Here is a 23,535-nt window from a genome sequence, read left to right on the forward strand (position 1 = left end):
CAGGTCTGAGTTTCTGCCTAGTTTCCTTAAACTATATAAATTCATCCTCATTTCCTTAAGATGTAAGAGAGGAATTTGTATATTATACATACAATATACTGCATTGTGCCGACCAGAAACTGTTTGTGCGCATACATGATTGACAGGGTCTCATGATCATGATCCGCAACTGAAAAAATGTATAAGTAATTCATCAAGGCTCCTAATTCAGCACGATACTTAAGCACATACCTGATTATAAGCATGTGAGCTGTCCTGTTGAAGCCAGCAGAACTGTTCATGTATACAATTAAGCACATTGCTAAGTCAGAACCTAAATCCATGACTTATGATGACCCTCAGACTGTCTTTGATATTCTACTGAAAGAGCACCCACATGGGGCTTAGGACTGGCAGCAAATATTAGTTATTTCAGGAAAGTTACAATATCATTAGTCCATTGAGTTAAAGAAAATAATGCTAAATGAAACCTCTTAACACATACCACAAAGTAGCACTAAGCCAAGGAAATGGGCAGTTTTACATGCAGCTTGACCAGGCTCACCAAGGGTCACATAACAGACCTGTTTACAAGTACACACTGATCATTCTTCTCTGCCACATGTGTATAAAAGAGCAATTTAAAGTTTCAGGAATGTCGTATCTGAGCTCTGATTCCATCAATTCTCTTTGGCTCTAGGTTTCCCTTCAGTGGTTGGAATGTAAGTTATGGAAACCTAAGGAGAAAGTTGTAAATTTTCAGGCTCTGTCAACTTCAAAATCTCCAGCTGATGGATCCCTGATTTGACACCAGTCTGGTTGTCAGTCACTCTTGCAAAATAGTAACACACTAGATTATCAAATGTGTTGGTGAAATCTTACAGGATAGAATGTTTTGAAAGTACAGATGTGCAAAGGGCTCGTTCAAGATTTCCATCCATTCACATTGCAAAGCATCTGCTAAAAGACAGTGATCATCCTCCAAAATTTTCCAGTTTTGCCTTTGATAGTGTAAATATTGCGGTAATTCTGCTATTATCTGGATATTCTCTATTAAACTAGGCCTATTTGGTAATATAGGGCTATTGGCAAATTTTTAAGGTGACCTCCACTTTCTGTCAGTACAATCACAGTTTCTGCTTACTGTCAGTGAGAGCTGAGTATGCTCAGCATTACTGAAAGTCAGGCTGCATTTGTTAGGGCACTGAAAGTTAAATTTATGGCAAGTGAACAACATTAAGCACCCAACTTTGAAAATTTTGGGCAATGGATTAACATTAATTCATTTAACTGAAAATAAATGAACTGAAAATCAGTAAACCAAACGTTGTAGTGTAGTTCCAGCCTAAACTGAGTCTCATTTGAATTGATTCAGGAAGTCTGAGTTCATCTGAAAGACTACTAACACCCATCTAGTTTATACTTCTTTTGTTTTCCCAGGTGAGCTTATTAACTGCAATATGGAACTTACTGTTTTCTCACACATTTACTTTTAGTCAACGTAAAGTTTCTATTACCCAGTAACCAGCTTTTGAAAGCAGTAGCCTCTTCTGTGAGTACACAGAGAATATTTTCTTCATTTCAGTTTATTCAAATAATTTAGTTCCATTACTAGTTCATTCAAAATTAAGAAACCAGTTGGGAGTTCAAGAAGCAGAAAATTTGTTTTCCTCTTCTAGTCTATGAATTAAACCTAGGTGATAGGATGATCTACTAGTTCTAAAGTCTTGAAGGCCATGGTGACCAGAACCAATCAGATAATACTTGTTTGTTTAATAAATCATTTTAAAATGCAAAACATGTTTTGATGAACTTTTTTTATATGTATCCAATATATTTAAGGTATTAAATTAAAGTAAATGCTGTTTTTGTACATTTTAATTGAATTTGAATTTCCATCCAAATAGAGCTTTACACAAATCACAAGTGAAATATTAATCAACATCAATTAAAATGGTAAGCTATATAATTGATAAAATAAATATGTATAGATATAAGGTGTCCTCCTGGTTAGCAAGAAGAAGTGCCAAATTTAGCATAAAGGGTCTATTTAGTTGCAACTCAACATGTTTCAATACCTACCAACCAGTGAGAATCAATCTTTCTTTAGGAAAATAACTAAAAAAGTGCAAGTGCAAAACTAAAATCAATTACTTAAATCAAGGTTTACTGCTTGCTGATTTAAATTTTGATTAAAATCGGTGGTTTAAGTCAACCCACGCTGACAAAAAGGCATTGAAGAGATTCAAGGCGTAAGGTAGGATAAGTTCATGTGAGAGGGTGGGAGGTTGCAGGGGGACAATAACATGGCAGAAAGCATGTCATACATAGATTGTTATAGCTGCTGAATATTGACTAGATTGCACAGTTGAGAGGGGAAAGGTAGGAAAGCCTAAAAACAGACTAGAATAGCCTACACAAGACAAAATGGAAGTGGTGGGATGGAGAAGAAGGAGCAGATACAAATGGTATAGTGAGAGAAGCAACTTGATTTGGTGGGAGCCTAGATATGACAAAAGAAGGAAAGAGTTAAAGATTAACTGTGAGGGTGCATGAAGACTGCAAGTGATTGGTAGGCGAGCACTCTTGTCAACAGTGGTGAAAAGGAGGGAAGGATGAGAAGCACAGCTTTTGACATTTCATCTGAGAAGATAGAGAGACTTGAAGTGAGGTGGGCCTGAAGTGAAGGAGAGCAGGAGAGGTAGTTTTGAAACTCTTCAGTGAAGAGGTAGCATCAGATCACGAGAACGGAGGAGAGAGTAGTGGGAGAAAAGGACAGAGCCTGAGGAATTCCAATAGAGAAGGGAAGAAAGAAGAGGACATCGTGAAGAGGCAGCCAAGTTTAAAGTCTGGTAACAGAGTTTGGGCTGGACAAGGAATTTCCCTTGCTTCTCTCCTATAAGTAAATGAGTTGCTCTCTCTCCCTTCCCAAAATAGAAATGTGAATTACAAGAGTATTTTACTGGCAATTATGAAAGGGAATCCTCTCTGGCAGTGACAGCAAACAATAAAAAGGCACACTCAATATGGGCATCCAGCATCTCTAGTCATGGAAGATACAGTAGTAACTTGGCTTGAAAATATCAAGAAATGAAAGTGCCTGCCCTTAATAAGCATTTAGTTTAATTGCCCCCATTATAGCCTTTATCAGCAGCAGAAAGAAGAAAGGACTGATCTGTCAAGCAAAGTGAGAATGTCAGGGCAGTAAGAAATGCTGTCTGCTGAGCTGCACTGAATGCCTAATGAAATTGTCTGCAAGCACTACGGGGAACTTCTGCATTTATTCTACAAGGACACTCTCTAGAAATTCCTGCAGCCTCTCAATATATAGTTATATAGATCCTACATAAACTAATCTGTCTGCAAAGTGGATTAAACAAACCCTGAACATTGACTGGAAAGCTTCTTGAGATACCTGAAGACTATTGGTGTGAGCTTGTTGTAAATGAGATATCAATAAACTATCAGAGTTAATTGCTTTGTGTGTAATTCTAAAAAACTTAATGGGGTCATAATTTTAAGCACAAAATTTTGTCTTTACAAATGACACTGAGCAGTAACCCATTTCTATGTACTGTGGCTCATAGACTCATAGATATTAAGGTCAGAAGGGACCATTATGATCATCTAGTCTGACCTCCTGCACAATGCAGGCCACAGAATCTCACCCATCCACTCCTGAAATAAACCTTTCACCTATGTCTGAGCTATTGAAGTCCTCAAATCATGGTTTAAAGACTTCAAGGTGCAGAGAATCCTCCAGCAAGTGACCCATGCCCCATGCTACAGAGGAAGGCGAAAATCCCCCAGGGCCTCTTCCAATCTGCCCTGGAGGAAAATTCCTTCCTGACCCCAAATATGACGATCATGATTCAAAAACTGCACATTTGGGTAGGATATGAAATGATGTAAAAGAAAAAAAATTTTAAAATCACAAGTACAAACAACTACAGAACCAAATGTAAACTCATCTCCCATATAAAATATACAAGTAAATGCTTATTTTATAGTGTGTGTTAGTTTTTGCTGTTCCAGCCACAACCCATTAGTAAGATTAAAGTTTTACACAGGAGTTGTTCTCAAAAACTTTACTTACTGCTAATATTTAAAATTAAAGAATAATAAAAGGGTGTTTAAAAAAAATAGCCTGATCAGGTTTTCTCTGCCTGTTCTCACTCAGGCAAAACTCTGCACTGATTTCAATTATCTGTAGATTGTGTTGAGCTGAATAGGGAGTTTTGGCTGAGTAAAGACTGAAGGTTTGGGTCCACGGAATGCAAAGGCTTTTCTGATCAGAAAAATGACTATTTGAAAATGGCATCTTCTTACTAATCAATTCTGCCTGTGCAGTCTGAGTCATATCTTCTTAGTTTAATGACAAAAGTCAGGTTTTGCCATTTTTTACTCAAGACCTTCAGAGCCAATACGACTCTGGGAGAGAACATTGATGCATCAGCAGCAGAATTTTAACTAAATTGCAGTTCCAGAACCTTTATTGCTGGTGATGGTACCTGAGCCAGAGCGAACACAGAGTCACTTTCATCCTGGTTGCGTTTGCAGGGTTTGCACTTAGAAGAAAATAATCTTTTTATTTATAAGCTAAGAAAATGTAATACAGAGACAGTAAGATAGGACAAACAAGGAACTTTGCCCCCCCCCCTTTTTTTTTTTACCACAGGTGGCCATTTTTACAGAACTAGTTTTCAGAGAATAATCTCACTTAAAGGAGAGAACATTTGGAAAGAATGTGCTACTATTTCACACACAGTTTAAATTTATTGACACTGCAAAACTCTTCTTTTCTGCTTACGTTCTTATTCTAACCCCATCACCATGGGATCTGAGCACCTGAATTTCTGACAGAAGATTTGGCATCTTTAAACACAGGAGTCATGTTGTCCACTTTCACCTCTGTGGAGAGCATATATGCCCTTCCACAGAGGGCGAACTTTTTAGAAAAAAAAATTCACCACACCTTAGAACTTGTAGAGTTCTCTTTCAGTTCCTCCCTGGAAAGCAGTTATTGGCAGTGGGGAGGAGAATGACAGAGCTTAGCCTCTGCATTCAATAGATGGATCTGCAGGAAATTCAGATAAGATTCCTGTAGCTCCCACTCATTTGCCTCTGCTCAACTGCCTGGCTCACCCTCCATTTCTTCCGCTAGTTGCACTGCTCTCATGTACCTGCTCCCCTTAGGCCTACATGATAGAAACATCAGAGGAGAATCTGGGAGTTAACTCCTGTATGGATTTTTGAGGAGAGTTTTCCAAGGAGAATGCCAGTTCCCCCAAACTCATGAAGCCTTATACACAGAAAGGAGGGATGTCTGAGCTGGAAAAAACTGGAAGCATGCCATATTGGTTGCACTCTCCAATTCCATAAAAGCATGGCAGTCTCACTTCTTGTTCCTATCTGGCCCTCATGACAAGAGTCTTCTATACCTTTTGGGGCACTCCAGCAAAATGTCATTCCTGCAACTTGCATTCAATGATTACATTATCTGCTGGTGGTATAATACTGTTCCAGAGAGCATACTCCCAGGTATTGCACCACAAAGGAGCTAGCCTGTGGTTATTTTGGGAACACTTACAAGTTAATGAGGGGAAAGGGCATTTAACACCCGCCTAGCTCTAGTTTTCATAATCCCATAGGAATACTTTGATCTTAGCTCCAAGGAGCCGAGAAGCGATATCTACTAGAGACTTCTCAGGCAGTTACTCATTTATATTTGCAACAGGATTTAGGCATTCGGTTTCCTTCTTTCACCCAACCACAAATAAAGGGGCATGTCAAGAGGGAGTTAGGATAAGAACTGTTACAATCCTCCCATTTGGGTCTTTACTTTTTTCCCTATCATATTAAACGGTGTCCTTGTTTTGTGCCTTAGCTACAACAGTAGCAGTGATTGCAATGCAGCACATCCCTTTGGAAAACAAGATCTACAGTCTCCTCTCATGCTTATCATGCCCTTTTGAGTCTGATGTGTAGCTCTTAGGAAACCTCTAACAATTTGACCTTCCCTTCCCCCACCAGAGGCTGACAGCATCAGCTTGATGATGCTCCTAGCCCCAAGTAACCAAAGTGTGAGACCCAAGGTTGTGCCCAAACCACGTTCTCTATATGCAATGAATCATACTATCTTTACCCCCAGTGGGCTGGTCCAGCCAGAGATCCTCTCTGTTTGACATACCTCTGGTTTATTGGATTTGTAAAGGTGACCTTAAATATTTTAATGGTAATAATTCTTTCAAGGGTTTGAATCAGTAAATGTGCTATGTTCATATTTTGGCCTTATATACTGTAGGCAATTTAATCCATATAAGTAGTTTCAGTGATATTAACACTGTAGGCAAACTGGTACTAAAGTTTAAATGTCAGAGAGCGTTTTGCTATTAGATCTAGTGCAAACAGAGCATTTTTTCTTAGAGTAGTGAGGCATAAAATACCAGTAGACAGTAAAGACAGAGTGCCAATGAATCTGAAATAAACAAGAGGTGAAATTTATAGCATTTTCAAACATGTTTCCTATCCAAGGACTACTGCAGCTGCACAAAACTATAAAATTAAAGATAACAGAAAAACCTTGTAGCACTACACAATAAATGAACTGTGTTATCTATCTGGATTTCTGTAACTTCCCAGAGATTTACTATTTCACCTAGGATTTATTACACCATTGTGCATATTCTGGGTATCATTTCCTCCATTACCCTAGTCGTTATCTAATAGACGGGCCACGTTATAATCACTGCCACAGGAATCCTCCCCATTGCAATAACCCTCACCTCTTGAAAGAGGTAAAGTTGGAGGATGCTTATATGAGCATGTCAATACTTACCCAAACTCTTTGTACAGATCACAGTAATCTGTGCTCTTGCAGTGGGTGTGAGTCTCCAAGGGGCCATGTGGATTCTCAGATACGGACCCTGCAATACTCTACACTGGAGTTTTTTTCCTAATTGAACAAAGTATGTCCTATATAAACCAAGGCTGGATCTGGAACTGTGGGCATTGGAACCTGTGCTGTAAGTCATCTGCTAGAAACAACTCTGCAGAGAGAGAGTGATTTTCATGATGCAATACACTCCATGCCATTTAATGCAGGTTTGCAGTAGTCCACAAAGCCTACTGTACAGCCTGAACTAGAGGGTGAGTTTCAACTCAGTGACAGGAATAGCCCCATAATGCTTAACCTTGAAACCTGCCAGTGTGTAACAGCAGCCACCAAAATGTGTGACAAAATGTCACAGATGCTGTAAACCACAGATTATAATATTTTTAACCTCTTTGTAAAAAGTCTTCCCCCTTTTAAATCCAATTAGGCCAGTTGGAGGTGGGGATAGGTTGGGTGGTCCCTGCACAATCTACATGGGAGCTGCAGGGAAACGGTCCCTGCACCAGCTTCTTTTGAGCTGCCTTGGGATTGTTCCTGCCCAGGCTCTTCTAGTTCAGATAATGAAGCTCCCATCCCATGCTATGCATCCAACTAATGTCTCCTGCAAAGTAGCAGTGCATCGTTTGTATGTTGACCCCAGATCTCCTCAGGCAGATTTCGTCTTCACCCACACCTGCCCTTAATTACCCTCACTACCTTAGCTCAATGCATAACTGGTCCGGGACTCAGCAACTTGTTTGTCTCTATGACCAATACAATCAATCAGGCACAATTTTCCAAACTGTAGTAATACAAGTTCTTGATCTCATGCTTGGTAGTGAAGATGCCGCTTAATGAAGTTTGGGTGCTTAATGTAAATGCTGCTTCGTAATCAGCCTATATTGTATGCTGTATATTATGCTCCTTTCTTCAACACTTTGCCAATCACTATTATGCCACTCAACACAATTGTTAATCTGATTTTTACAAAGTGTGCTGAAGCTTGCAAGCTGTTTGATTCAGAAAAGATATGGGTAATGGCGTAGAGTAAATGGGTTTAGGGGATTGCCGCTAAAGGACTGAATATTGACAATTTGCAAATCATTTCTTTACATGACAAAAGTGAAGAGAGGCCATGAAATCAAGGTAGGAATAACCACAAAGTGCTTCATATGTGGGAGATAATGACAACAGGAAAAAAGAAAGAAACGGCAAAGTAGGAATACAAATGTATGAATAGTGTTTCTTTCCCTTTGGATTTTGTTCCATCTATCCTACAAATAATGTTTTCCTTCTGATGCTCTAACAGAACTTGCAGTTACATCATCATCATTATTACTGAGAATGACCTTACTTATATACAGCACCTTGCATCAAAAAGTGCTTTAAATGCTATGGGCCAGTTTGCACCTAACTACTCCAGGACTGTTCAAAGGGGAGCAAAGGATGCAAGCCCTTACATTCTGTGCCCCCATGCAGCAGCAAGCTATAATCACCTGGGGCACGAGAATCCCAAAGGGGGACGAGAAAGGTAGGTAGAAGGTGGAACCATGGCCCAGTCTCCCACTGGGGTGGGGTGGCTTCACAGGCATGGCCTTGTGTTGGGAAAGCTATAAGCCATGAAAGATCTCATAGTCCTCAGATGCACATGTGATGCACACTGAGTTGAGTGTAGTTGTACATTTGTACAGGGAGGTAAACTCTGATCCTGAGAGATATAGAGGAATCACTTCAGTTATGTTGTGCCATTTAAAGCTACCCAGAGAATTTAGGTAGCCAAAAGGCAATTATTGGAAAATGGAATTGAGCATGGATTCTAGGAAATGCTTAATCACATAAATGGACATGGGATTTAGGGCCTGATGCTGCTAACATTTCAGTGGAAGTTTTGCCTGAGAAAGAACTGCAGGATCAGGGCCTTAATCGTTGTTAATACCTTCCTTATTCATGGATCAATTCAATCATGATTAAAAATGTGAGTATAGCTTTGACTATGGCACTTGTAATATAACTTCCACCACATAAGAAGCAGCAGCAAAAAATATTGTTTCTCCATGGGTCCTACCTAACTTTAAGGGATAATTTTTTAAATGAAGGAGTATTTTTTTAAAAAAGAAAATAGTTACTTTAGAATATAGTTACACTTTGCAATTATGCTGGGGACATTTTTTGATAATTGTAATGACCACAGGTTCATTTACACATGGAAAGTTAACTTCATGATTGAGACTTCATAGTGATACACTGGATTCTAAAACTATAGGTATTAAGTATGAAACTATATTAATAAATAAAATAATAATAAATTATTCCGTCATATAGTTAAACTTCTACTTATATTATTAGTGATCATAAGTGATCAAAAACATAATCACAGTATATTAATTGTATTAACAGTGTAATTAGAGTCATAGACTTTAAGGTCAGGAGGGACCATTATGATAGTCTAGTCTGACCTCCTGCACAACGCAGGCCACAGAATCTCACCCACCCACTCCTGAAAAACCCCTAACCTATGTCTGAGCTATTGAAGTTCTCAAATCGTGGTTTAAAGACTTCAAGGTGCAGAGAACCCTCCAGCAAGTGACCCATGCCCCATGCTGCAGAGGAAGGCGAAAAAACCCCAGGGCCTCTGCCAATCTGCTCTGGAGAAAAATTCCTTCCCGACCCCAAATATGGCGATCAGCTAAACCCTGAGCATGTGGGCAAGACTCACCAGCCAAACACCCAGGAAAGAATTCTCTGTAGTAACTCAGATCTCACCCCATCTAACATCCCATCACAGGCTGTGACAGGTTTCAATCGGTCCACCGAGCCTCTAGGGGGCGATGGAGAGCTACTGTCCCACTGGCAGGCCTTAGTTACACCTTTCGGTCACTGGGGAATTAGCGGAGAAGGTGTGCCGGCCCCAGCCTGCCGCGCGCCCCTCCGGCCGGGGAGGGCCGGCCCCAGCCTGCCGCGCGCCCCTCCGGCCGGGGAGGGCCGGCCCCAGCCTGCCGCGTTCGGGATTCTGCTACCCACGGCGGGTTGGCCGGGGTAGGGGAACACAGGCCCACCCAACTCCACTGCGTTCCAGCCCAGGGCCCTGACAGTGGCGGGAGGCAAAGGTCTCGCCGCTGGGTCAGCGGGGAACCATCCGCGCCACGCTGACCAAATACACCCACCCCACGGTGCAGTTCTGCCCCTGGGCTACTTCCTACCCAGTCTCTCAAGCGGGCCTCTCCGGTCCCTCCAGCTCATCTGGGTATTCAGCTGCTGGCAGCTCCAGCTCCCCCGTCTGTGTCAGGCTCACACTGGCCCAGGTTACAGCCTGGCCCCTCCAGGTCCTCCGGGTACTCAGCGGCTGGCAGTCCTGGTCGCCTCAGTCCTTCCTCCAGGTCAGGTTTTCCTGGCCCAGGGCTTCCCCTGGGTCGGCAGCAGGGTCTGGAGGGAGCAGCCTCTATCTGTCTCCCTCCCTAGTGCTGCCCTCACTGGGCAAAGGGCCCTGCCCTTTGTACTTCCTGTTCCACCCCTCCCCTTCCGGGGATTGGCGTAAGCTTGGTCTGGCCCCACCCACTCAGGCTAAGAGGGTGGCTCTTTACCCTCTGGTTTGGAGGGAAGCCACCCTGGCTCCCTACACAGGCCATTGGGCATATTTACCGCTAATAGTCAAAGATCAATTAATTGCCAAAATTAGGCTATCCCATCATACCATCCCCTCCATAAACTTATCAAGCTTAGTCTTGAAGCCAGATATGTCTTTTGCCCCCACTGCTCCCCTTGGAAGGCTGTTCCAGAATTTCACTCATCTAATGGTTAGAAACCTTTGTCTAATTTAAAGTCTAAACTTCCTGATGGCCAGTTTATATCCATTTGTTCATGTGTCCACATTGGTACTGAGCTTAAATAATTCCTCTCCCTCCCTAGTATTTATCCCTCTGATATATTTATAGAGAGCAATCATATCTTCTCTCAGCCTTGTTTTGGTTAGGCTAAACAAGCCAAGCTCTTTGAATCTCCTTTCATAAGACAGGTTTTCCATTCCTCAGATCATTCTAGTAGCCCTTCTCTGTACCTGTTCCAGTTTGAATTCATCCTTCTTAAACATGGGAGACCAGAACTGCACACACTATTCCAGATGAGGTCTCACCAGTGCCGTGTATAATGGTACTAACACCTTCTTATCTCTACTGGAAATACCTTGCCTGATGCATCCCAAGACCGTATTAGCTTTTTTCATGGCCATATCACACTGGCAGCTCATAGTCATCCTGTGATCAACCAATACTCTGAGGTCCTTCTCCTCCTCTGTTACTTCCAACTGATGAGTCCCCTGCTTATAACAAAAATTCTTGTTATTAATCCCTAAATGCATGACCTTGCACTTTTCACTATTAAATTTCATCCTATTACTATTACTCCAGTTTACAAGGTCATCCAGATCTTCCTTTTTGACATCCCAGTCCTACTCTGTAATGGCAATACCTCCCAGCTTTGTGTCATCATCATTTTAGTATAGTTCAACCTAAAACAGAGAACATTCTTCACAAGATTATATCATTTTAGGACTGGGCACAATTTGAACTTTAGTTCTTTGTCAATGTTTTTCAAAGCTGACACTCTATGAAAGCAAAGTACTCAGAGGTGAAAGTAATCCTTTACGGTCCGGTACGGCATACCAGCAAGAGCTCGTGCACCGGACCGGACCGGCTTCCCCAGGCCGGTCATTTAAAGGGCCTGGGGCTCCTGGCAGCGGGCAGAGCCAAGGGCCCTTAAATTGCCACCAGAGCCCCACTGCCGGAGCCCCTGGGTAGCGGAGGTGGCTGGGAGCCCCGGGGCTCGGGCGGCAATTTAAAGGGCCCGGGGCTCCCAGCGCCACTACCACAGTGGAGCCCTGGGCCCTTTAAATCTCCGCCAGAGCCCCGAACCCCGGGGTAGCGGTGGTAGCCAGGGGCTCGGGCGGCTATTTAAAGGGCCCGCGGCGATAATGGCAGCCAGAACCCCAGGCCCTTTAAATTGCTGACCAAGCCCCGCAGCAACGGGGCTCTGGCAGTGATTTAAAGCACCAGGGACTCCCAGCAGCTGCTACCACAGCGGACCCCAGGACCTTTAAATCTCCACTAGAGCCCCGAAACCCAGGGTAGCAGCAGGAGCTGGGAGCCCCCAGGGCTCCATCAGCAATTTAAAGGGCCCGGGGCTCCCAGCTGCCGCTACAGCAACTGGAGCCCCGGGGATTTAAAGGCCCCGCCTCTTCCGGTTGAGGCCACGCTCCTTCCAGTTGAGGTCCCCCCCGCTCAGGACTCGGGCATACCAGTAAGTCCCTTAAATTAATTTCACCCCTGAAAGTACTGTATGAACATACAAGTGTTTTTCCAAGTGCCAGAGTAATTGGTGTTATAGAAGAGTCACTACAGAGAACTGGGAAGCAGTAGGGGAACAAAAATCACACTATTTCAGAGGTTGGCTATGTTTTCTGGGCCACACTTCCTGAACAAACATCCAAGCACTGATGATCATTAATCAACAGGAGTACACATCACAAAACACACAACAATAATACTCATAATTTGTCTACTCAGGGGATGTAGGGTTAAGCAAGTATGGAATCTGAACTATCTCCTCTATACAAGGCAAAGAGCTCTTTCATGAAACCTTTTGTGTTCCAAAAATACTTACAACTGAAGACACCTGAACCAGCATTTCCTTTATAAACTCCTGGCTGCAGACATGAATCTCATCCACACGCAATCATTCTTTTGTCAGTGAGCATGTGAGTAGGCCCTTTGAAGTCAACAGGAAAATGTGGGTGCTTAAAAGTTAGGCATGTGCTTAAGTACCTTGTTAAACTAGAGCCCAGTTTAAAAAAAAAATTCAAATTGCCAGTCAATAATTAAAGAAAGTCACACAAAAAAATCAACCAGGCTGTTTTTAACTAGCCAAATTCTGTCTTGTTTCTGGACACAGCAGAAGAGTTTACCCACTTATTTAATTTTAAATGGGAGTGACACTCTGAAGAACCCATTTAAATTGCATCTCTGCATACATCTTGTAGTTTAAAGCAATTTTTAGTGGTAGTATTCTTTAGTGAGGATCACCTGAATACTGGCAGAGTTTGTAGACATAAAACCACCCCCCACACATAGAGAAACTGTAAATAAGATGGTTTTTGGCTTATTTCTTGATAGAAGACAATATCATATTTAAAACACATATAAAATGGCTTGTGATAATTGCTATTCAATATATAGATGATAAACCAATAAATTAAAGTAACAGTGCATAAAATGATGAATTCTGATTGACTTTAGGCAATATAAAATAATTGGAGTCTTTATTGCTCTTCTCATTTTTAATGGGATACTATGCAGTACATCCTTGTGACAGGGATGGAAAGGTAACTTAATCGTTATGCATCATCATCAAGCAGTGTAAACATGGCCAAACTTAATTACAATATAATAGATTGTTAAGTGTCTTCCCCACAGAGGTGTGATAGCTCTCATACAAGTGATTACAACCAAGATGACTATCGCACAAGGTATTCTTTAAAGGCTTGTAGTAGCTCTTGCATGTATCAAACAATAAATCTGATTGCAAAAGCCATGCCAGTGAGGCAGCTTTCCACAATACCAGCTACCGTGGAACTTTGTTCAAGAGATGAACACAAATTATGCTGCAGTGTTAACGAAACTTAGCTTGATTCAGTTGGTATTCAGGCAAAACTCCCATTTGACTTTAAAAAAAAGGAGGGTGGGGGAGTTTTGCCTTTCCAGTCAGTGAAAGCTTTGCCCGAGTAAGGAATACCTGATCAGGCGCCTTCATTCCATTTTTCAACTTGACTTTAGTGCCCCTGTCCTGCATATAAAGCTGTGATTCTTACAGAGAATAGAGAATAATGAAGTCATATTTCCCCATGTAATTCAATAAAAAAGCATCTTAGTAAAACAGTATATTGTTGTTGAATAAAGGACTTAAATTATAATACGTTAAAGAGCAGTGCAAAAATTACTTTATATATCTATATATACTGTGACAAAGTTCCTCCTCTGCCTTGGTGGGTCCTGCGTTTATTGGCAGATTTTCTCACGTCAGAGGTTCACGGCAGCCCTCAGTTTGGCCACTTTCATGGCTCAAATCTGCCATTCACCCAGTTAGCCTCATCACTGGCCAGCATGGGGAAAGGAAGAAGAACAATCCCCACAGTCTCTGCTGATCCACCTCGTGGATCGGGGAACAAGCCAGAGACCTTCCCCTCTGGTGGAACCCACAGTCCAGTTCAACTCCTCCAGTATCAAGTAGGGAGTTGGGGGGATGGAGGGAACCCAGGCCCACCCTCTAGTCCAGGTTCCAGCCCACGGCTCTGTGGATTGCAGCTGTCTACGTGGCTCCTGTAACAGCTGCGTGATAGCTACAACTCCCTGGGCTACTTCCCCATGGCCTCCTCCCAACACCTTCTTTATTCTCACCACAGGACCTTCCTCCTGATGTCTGATAATGCTTGTACTTCTCAGTCTTCCAGTAGTACGCCTTCTCAATCTCAGCTTCTTGCGCCTCTTGCTCCCAGCTCCTCGCATGCACGCCACAAACTGAAGTGAGCTCCTTTTTAAAGCCAGGTGCCCTGATTAGCCTGCCTTAATTGATTCTAGCAGCTTCTTGATTGGCTGCAGGTGTTCTAATCAGCCTGTCTGCCTTAATTGTTTCCAAACAATCCACTGATTTTTCTGGAACCTTCCCTGTTACCTTACCCAGGGAAAAGGGACCTACTTAACCTGGGGCTAATATCTGCCTTCTATCACTCTCCTGTAGCCTTCTGGCCCGACCCTGTCACAATACACTTTATAATGACGGGGGGGGGGACAAAAAGAATCCTGACAATGGTACTGGTCCATTACTAGATGGAAATGGTAGAAGTATCAATACTGATGCAGAACAGGCTGAAATTTTCAATAAATATTTCTGTTCTGTATTTGGGGGGAAAGCATATAGACTCATCATATGTGATGATAACACTCTTTCCATTCCACTATTGTCTCTGGAGGATGTTAAATGGCAGCTACTAAAGTCAGACATTTTTAAATCAGAAGGTATAGAACCTTGCATCTAAGTCTCAAAAGAGCTGGCTGACCATTAACATTGATTTTCAATAAATTTTGGAGAACTGGGAAGGTTCCAGAAAACTGGAAGAATGCTAATGTTATGCCAATTTTTTTTAAAAAGGTAAGCTGGATGCCCTGGATAATTATAGGCATTTCAGTCTGACATCGATCCTGGACAAGATAACGGAGTGGCTGATACGGGACTTGATTAAAGGAGGGCAATGTAATTAATGCAAATCAACACAGGTTTATGGAAAATATATCCTGTCAAGCTAACTTGATTTTTTTTTATGAGCTTACAAGTTTGGTTGATAAAGATAATAGAGTTGATATAATATATTTCGTTTTTTATAAGGCCTTTGACTTGGTACAGCACAACATTCTGATTAAAAAACTAGAATGATATAAAATTAACGTGGCACACACTACATGGATTACAACTGACTGGCAGTTCTCAAAATGAAATTGTAAATGGAGAATCATCAACTAGCAGGTATGTTTCCAGTGGGGTCCTGCAGGGATTGGTTCTTGGCTCAACACTATTTAACATTTTTATCAATGACCTGGGAGAAAACAAAATCATCACTAATAAAGTTTGCAGATGACACAAACATAGGGGGGAGTAGTAAATAATGAAGAGGACAGGTCACTGATACACAGTGATAAGGGGGGCACAAGCAAACAATATGTGTTTCATATGACTAAATGTAAATGTCATACATCTAGGAACAAAGAATGTAGGCCATACTTACAGAATGGGGGACTCTATCATGGGAATTGATGACTGAAAAAAAATTGGGAGCCATGGTGAATAATCAGCTGAACACGAATTCCCAGCGTGATGCTATGGCCAAAAGAGCTAATGTGATAGTGGGATGCATAAACAAGGGAATCTCAAGTAGGAATACAGAGGTTATTTTACCTCTGTATATGGCACTGGTGCAACTGAAGCTGGAATATCATGGCTGTTTCTGGTGCCCACAATTCAAGAAGGATGTTGATAAATTGGAGAGGGTACAGAGAAGAGCCACTAGAATAATTAAATGATTAGGAAACATATCTGATATGACAGACTCAAAGAGCTCAAACTATTTAGCTTAATAAAGAGAAGGTTAAGGGGTGACTTGATTACAGTCTAAAAGTATCTGTATGTGGAATAAATATTTAACAACGGGCTCTTCAATCTAGCAGAGAAAGGTATAACATGACCAGTGACTGGGAGTTGAAGCTAGACAAATTCAGACTGGAAATATGGCAAAAAAAATTTAAGGATGAGAGTAATTAACCATTGGAACAATTTACCAAGGGCTATGTTGGATTCTCCACCACTGGCAATTTTTAAATCAAGATTGGATGCTTTTCTATCAGCTAAGGAGTATTTTGGGGAAGTTTTATGACCTGCGTTGTACGGCAGTCAGACTACACAATGGTCCTTTCTGGCCTTAGAATCTATGAATATCATACAATATTTTCAACTTCAAGTGCTCTTTTTACATTCTTTTGTTATTAGTAGCATCGTAAGTGACACTGAATACTTGTGTTTGATGGATCTATTCTACCATTACCTCTCAGCACATGACTTCAGTTTTTATGTCTTAAGTTTATATTTGCATTAGCCAGACACACAGTGCCCTTCAATGAAAATGTACTTTTGAAGACAACATACAGAAATTTTTTTCATGAGGACTTTGTTTACTAACAGAATGTAACGTAACAAAATATGCTTTAATGTTAGCCACACAAAGTAGCACTTAAGGATGGTGGTAACAAATCTGTTTGTGGGAAATAATTGACAATCTGGATAAGAAACGATATTTTATTGAATAATGTACTATCCTTATGTCTGTGTGTAATTTGGATTTAAATTCTGCAGTGTGGATAATAAAAAAAATCAGACCAAGCAATATCTTTTAGACCTAAGAAGGCAAAGTTAGTTGTGTTTGCTTTATAACTCCTACTGGTGGTCAATCACCTCATATAGTGTTTGTTAGGACTGTTTTTTAATGGATGTCAATTCAGGACACTGACACTGATATGAATTGGTCAGATGTTTGCATTAGATAACACATCTTTAATGACTGTATAATACCAGGAGGTATAGCTCAATAACTATGCATTAACTATGCCTGCTGGGTGACCCATTGGGTGCAAGTCACTTCACCTCTCTGTGTCTTAGTTTTCACAGTTGTGAAATGGGGATAATGATACTGATTTACTTTATAAAGTTCTTTGAGATCTACTGATGAAAAGCGCTGTGTCAGAGCTAAGTATTGTTATCAACCATAATCATGATAATGGATTCTCTGTAACTTGAAGTTTTTAATTGATGCTGTGAGGACTTCAGTAACTCAGCCAGAGATTAGGGGTCTATTACAGGAGTAGGTTGGCCAGGTTCTGTGGCCTGCGATGTGCAGGAGGTCAGACTAGATGACCATGATTATCCTTAAAGTCTATGAGTCTATGATCCAGAATTACTTGCACATCCTAAACTCCTGTTCAGTTCAATGTGCTCATCATCATATTTATTTCCCAACAACTATATTCATTATGAATATCCGAGTTTAACTAAACCATTAACTAGAACACACTTCACATTGTAATGTAAACTTGATTCACATAAGGGTCCTTCCATTACTAATAGAACTGTCCTGCCAGATAATGAGACACTGAGTTTGGAACATGTGGGTCTACAACAGTAAACAACACTAATTATTGACACTATTATACTAGTGCTATATTAGAGATCAAAATGGGTTTACAATGAAAATGATACTCTTGTCCACTCCAGAGCATTCATGAGATCATTTTCTGCGACCATGGACGATGGGGCAAGAAGAACATAGATGGACAGGAACCATTGTAAATCTCCATTTTACATTGCCACATGTGTAGGCTGCGGCTGAGAAGCCAGTGGAGCCCAAAGGGAAAGTAATGGAGCTTTCTGTCTCACTCTAATTCGCTAGTCATTTATTTATATGCCCTATTTTCTTGCACCACCTAAAACTGATCTTGTTTAAGCATAAAAAGACGTGAGAGCCCTCCATGAACAAGAAACACAGAGTGCATTCTGCATGTCGCTGCTCCATTTTCACTCCTTGGTAATGCCTTTTACAAATGGCATCCCATTTTAAATGCATAATTCTTTCTAATCCCTATGAATGTATAAAGATTCCCCCCCCCCCCGGAAAGGAAATGAAGTAGATCTGAATGATCCATATGTTGAAGTAGTATATTCTTATCATTTAAACGATACACTCTCCATCAAATATCTATAAAAGTACACTCATGACACCCATCCAATGATCTCTTGGCCAGAGGCACAGACATCATTTTAATTTATTTTGGAGTAAAGGTGCTTTCCCTGCAGGGTTTGAATAATCTTACTATGAATTAAACAGATGTTCAGTAAAAGAGAGACTTGACTAAATATGACACGTAAACATAGGAAAAGGGGATGAAGAAGGGAAAATTGCGGAAAATATGGTTTCCTAGTTCATCATACAACATGTCACAATTTTAACCAAGGTCTTTTTTTATAGCTGGAGCTATAATAAAACAGAGGGACACAGTAGTAACTTCTTCTACACTTCTCTCACATCCTAGCTACACTAGAATGAAACCTCTGTAACAATGCATGGTTTCCCCCTCCTTTGGAACAGTGTGATGCCCTGCAGGAATGCTAACATGGAGACTATTCATTTCTATCCTACAGCAGCCGATGGGATAGCTTTCTCCCAGTCCTGCTGCTGCCTTTTCACAGGCCCCTTAACTACCTCTAGAGCTGAGAAACCCCAGACCTTTGTACAAAGATATTAGAGCAAAAGCAATAGGACCAGACAACTTTTCTATTGACTTTTACCAGTGTTATCAGCCAACACAGACAGTAACCAAAGGAGGTGAAAGGGAATTGAATGCGTCCTTCCAAAGAATCTAGACAGGAGAAGGATGACCCACCAAGCTGCACTGCATTGCAGATTAGAGTAAACAAATGAAAGTCAGTGGGTAGCTTTGGTGCACCAGGGTTTAGGATAGGACCAATACACTCACTTCATTAACAGGAAGACTGCTTTCAGTGGACACTGCTAATGCCCAGTCTACACCAGCAAGTTTCTGCAGTAAAGCAGTTTTCTGAACTGCAACTCCCGAGGTGTACACACTGCCAAGCCACTTAGTGCGCAGAAACTGCGAAGTTGCAGCGCTGTGAAAAAAGCACCCCAACAAGAGGCGTACAGCTTTCTGCGCCGGGGCTACAGCACTGCGGTGCTAGCGTACACACAGTGGTCGATTATAGTGCTGCAATTGGTCTCCGGGAGGTGTCCCACAATGCCTGTTCTCGCGTCTGTGGTAATTGGTTTGAACTCTACTGCCCTGTCCTCAGGTGACCAACTGTCAACCCTACCCCATAAATTCCTTTGCAAATTTGAAAGTCCCCTTCCTGTTTGCTCGGTGATGCATGCAGTGGTCTCAGTGCATCTTTCCAGGTGGCCATGCCTGCTCCACACACCAGGCGATCCGCCACTTGGGGCAATGCCGAGCTGCTTGACCTCGTCAGCATTTGGGGAGTGGAGGCTGTGCAGTCCCAGCTGTGCTCCAGCCGTAGGAATTTTGATACCTATGGACAGATTTCATGACACATGACAGAAAGTGGCCATGACTGGGGCACACTGCAGTGCAGGGTCAAAGTGAAGGAGTTGCGGAACGCCTACCACAAGGCGTGGGAGGCAACCCGCTGCTCCGGTGCTACGCCCATGAGCTGCCAGTTCTACAAAGAGCTGGACACGATACTCAGCAGCGACCCCACCTCCACTGCAAAGACCACTGTGGATACTTTGGTGGCTCATGTGCCAGTCCTCCTGGACTGAGCCAGGAGGACGAAATCTTGGATGAGGATGTGTAGGAGGACCCAGAGGCAGAGGATGACTCAGAGGCCACAGATGCATGCAGCCAGGATCTCTTTTCTACCCTGGAGGAGCCTAGTCAGTCACAGCAGTCGGATCTTGGCGAAGCGCAAACAGGAGAGGAGGCCCCTGGTAAGTGGATCTGATTTTGGGAATTGCTGAAGCGAGTTGTTGGGGGCAGGAGGGTTGCAGAAAGCAGACTTGTCTCCCACCGCATGCCTAATCTGAGCCGTGGAACAGGCTGTTGATTGACTCCCTCATTTCACGGGAATCTCCCTCAGAGATCTCCAGGAAACTCTTGTGGAGATACTGGGCAATCCGCCACCACAGGTTCTTCAGCAGAGCTGCTTTGTTTCTTGCCCCATTAACGGAAACTTTCCCACGCCACTGTGCCATCACGGGGAAGCAAGGAGGGACCATTGCTGCACACAGGCGAGCCGCATAGGGGTCAGGGCGGAAGCCCCGGTTTTGGAGAAGACCCTCCCTTGATTCCCTGATCACCCTCAGCAGCAAGATATCTTCCATAATGATCACATTCTGTGGAAACTGTGGGGACAGGAATGATTATCAGGTCCCCCCTACAGTGCTGGCTCTCCCCAAGAGGCAAGTGCCCAGTGTACAGCAGGGTCCAGGAAGAGTGATTTACCCTGCCCCTGAGACTACTCACCATTTTGGGGGTCTTGTGGCTCATTTGTGCTTGTCTGGGGTCAGTACTGGCTGTGTTTTAAGTCACCGAATCAGTATTGTCTGTGTTGCGAATGATACTGCTTCTGTAAAATGTTGCATTTAAACTTCACAGAGATGACCTTGGGAGCCCAGCCTCCCTCTTTGTTATCGGCGGCTGAATGGCTATGCAGAATTAGAAAGCGTCCAAGAAGATCTAAGTAGGACTTTCTGCGTGATGTTATGATGCACTCCGCTGCCGAGAAACAGGAATTGAACGAGTGGCGGGACAGTGAGAAGAGGGACTGAAAGGAGAATGCGGCATGCCAGAATTAAGCCACAGAGTGGCTCTTAAAGATTATGGAGTGCCAAGCAGACACGCTCCAGGCGATACTAGCTTTTCAAACCGAGCAGCTCCGCACCTGCCCTCCCCTGTAGCTGCTGTCGCAAAACTCTTTCCCATGCTCTCCACAGACACTGCCAACACACTCTTATCAACTTCCTGGCTCCAGTCTATACCCACGGCATTCCACTCCTCCCCGCTCACAGTCCAGCACTGCGGACTTCCACTACCCACTGCACTCAACACCCATCCCTCTGCAGTTTGGCCCTGCTGAAGTACAGTACCCACTGCATTATACTCCAAAGGAGAAGGTTAGATATGACCCCTGGACATACACAAATCTTTAGCCGTCCCAGGATCCCACCTCCTCCTGGGACCTTCCCTTCCCCTATCCCCCTCTGTGCTGATGTGTTGGGTTTTTTTTGTTTGACTCTCTTCTCCAGTTGTTTTTTAATAAAAGAATTGTGTTGGTTTGAAAGCAATCTTTATTCTATTAATTGAAAGCAAAAAGAGCCCTGCAAAGCAATACACAATTACGTTAAACCCACATATTGCATCGTCTGCACCAATCACCTGCTAGCATTACAAGCACTGCACTCCCGAGCATAGCAACAAATAGTAGTGGCTTTCACCTTCAAATTGCTGCCTCAGGGCATCCCTGATCCTTATGGCCCTGTGCTGCACCCCTCTAATAGCCCTGGTCTCTGGCTGTTCAAACTCAGCGTCCAGGCGCTAAGCTTCTGTGGTCCAGCCCTGAGTGAAGCTTCCACACTTCCTTTCACAAATATTATGGAGCATACAGCATGCAGCTATAAGCATAGGAATATTGTCATCAGCCAGGTCCAGCTTCCCATAGAGGCAGCGCCAGCAGGCTTTTAAATGGCCAAAAGCACACACAACAGTCATTCTGCACTTGCTCAGCCTGTTGTTGAACAGTTCCTTGCTGCTGTCAAGTTGCCCCATGTATGGCTTCATAAGCCACGGCATTAAGAAGTAGGCGGGGTCTCCCAGGATCACAATGGGCATTTCGATTTCCCTTTTGGTGATCTTCTGGTCCGGGAAGAAAGTCCCTGCTTGCAGCTTCCTGAACAGGCCAGTGTTCCGAAAGATGCGTGAGTCATGCACCTCTCCGGACCAGCCGACATTAATGTCTGTGAAATGTCCACAGTGATCCACAAGTGCCTGGAGAACCATTGAGAAATACCCCTTGCGATTAATGTACACGGTGGCTAAGTGGTCTGGTGCCAGAATTGGAATATGCGTGCCATCTATCGCCCCTCCACAGTTAGGGAAGCCATTTGTGCAGAGCCAGCCACAATGTCTTGCCCGTTACCCAGAGTCATGGTCTTTCGGCGCAGGATGCGATTAATGGCCCTGCAGACTTCCATCAACACAAGTCCAACAGTAGACTTTCCCACTCCGAACTGATTAGCAACCGATCAGTACCAGTCTAGAGTAGCCAGCTTCCACAGTGCAATCGCCACGCACTTCTCCAATGGCAGGGCAGCTCTCATTCCCATGTCCTTGCGCCACAGGGCTGGGGCAAGCTCATCACATAGTCCCATGAATGTGGCTTTCCTCATGTGAAAGTTCTGCAGCCATTGCTCATCATCCCAGACGTGCATCACGATGTGATCCCACCAGTCAGTGCTTGTTTCCCAAGCCCAAAAGCGGCATTCCACTGTGGTCAGCACCTCCGTGAATGCCACAAGTGATCTCATGTCATAGCTAGTATGTGTGGCAAGATCAATGTCACACTCCTCTTGCCTTTGTAGTTTAAGGAAAAACTCCACTGCCACGCATGACGTGTTGGTCAGAGCGAGCAGCATACTTGTCAACAGTTCGGGATCCATTCCTGCAGACCAAAGAGACAGAGCACGCAGTATGCACAGCATTGAAAGATGGCGCCAAATGCGGACGGAAGCACAGGGATTGCTGGGATGCAAAGCAATGCACCACGGGGCATTGGGACAGGACCCAGGATTCCCTGTGACCCCCTCCGCCTTCCCACAACTCTTAGTGGAAGAAGAGGAAGAGGTGCTCTGTGGGATAGCTGCCCAGACTGCACCGCTCCGAATACCACTGCAAGTGCCACAAATGTGAACACACTATTGTGCAGGCAGCTGACAGTGTGAACGCACAACAGCGGTTTCCTTTCAATGCTCTCTGCGTGGTGCTGTAACTCCCGGCGCTGTAACTCTGCCAGTGTAGACATCCTCTAAGTGAGAGTAGGATGGCCAGTCAAGTTAGGAATCAACATATAGGGTACTGTTTCTCAGCCGGTAGGTTGTGACCCCCAAGGATGTAATAAAAGACAATCAAGGGGATACAAGGGCTTGAAAAAATTATTTCATTCTAGTACAGTGAAAATCTAGCTCCTCAGCTCACCACACAATCGTACCCTTCATGGTCAAGTATTTTCTGTCAATAACACTGCACACAACTTCTCAAAACATACACACCACACTTACACTCACACAACTACACTCTATAGGCTTATCACTGGACTATTTTAACTCTTATTTTTATAGTAAATTTATGGGGGTCATCACATTTTTTGACTTTGAAAGGTTGAAAAACACTGCTCTAGGGCATCCTTGGTAGTGACAGTCCAGAGGGCAAAGTGTTTCTTACAAGTCCCAAACCCTGCATCTCCTAAGACTCCCTATGCAGGAAAATCACAAAACAGGCAATATTTCAAGA

Source organism: Natator depressus, chromosome 9 (assembly GCF_965152275.1).
Source record: "Natator depressus isolate rNatDep1 chromosome 9, rNatDep2.hap1, whole genome shotgun sequence".
Lineage (NCBI taxonomy): Eukaryota > Metazoa > Chordata > Testudines > Cheloniidae > Natator > Natator depressus.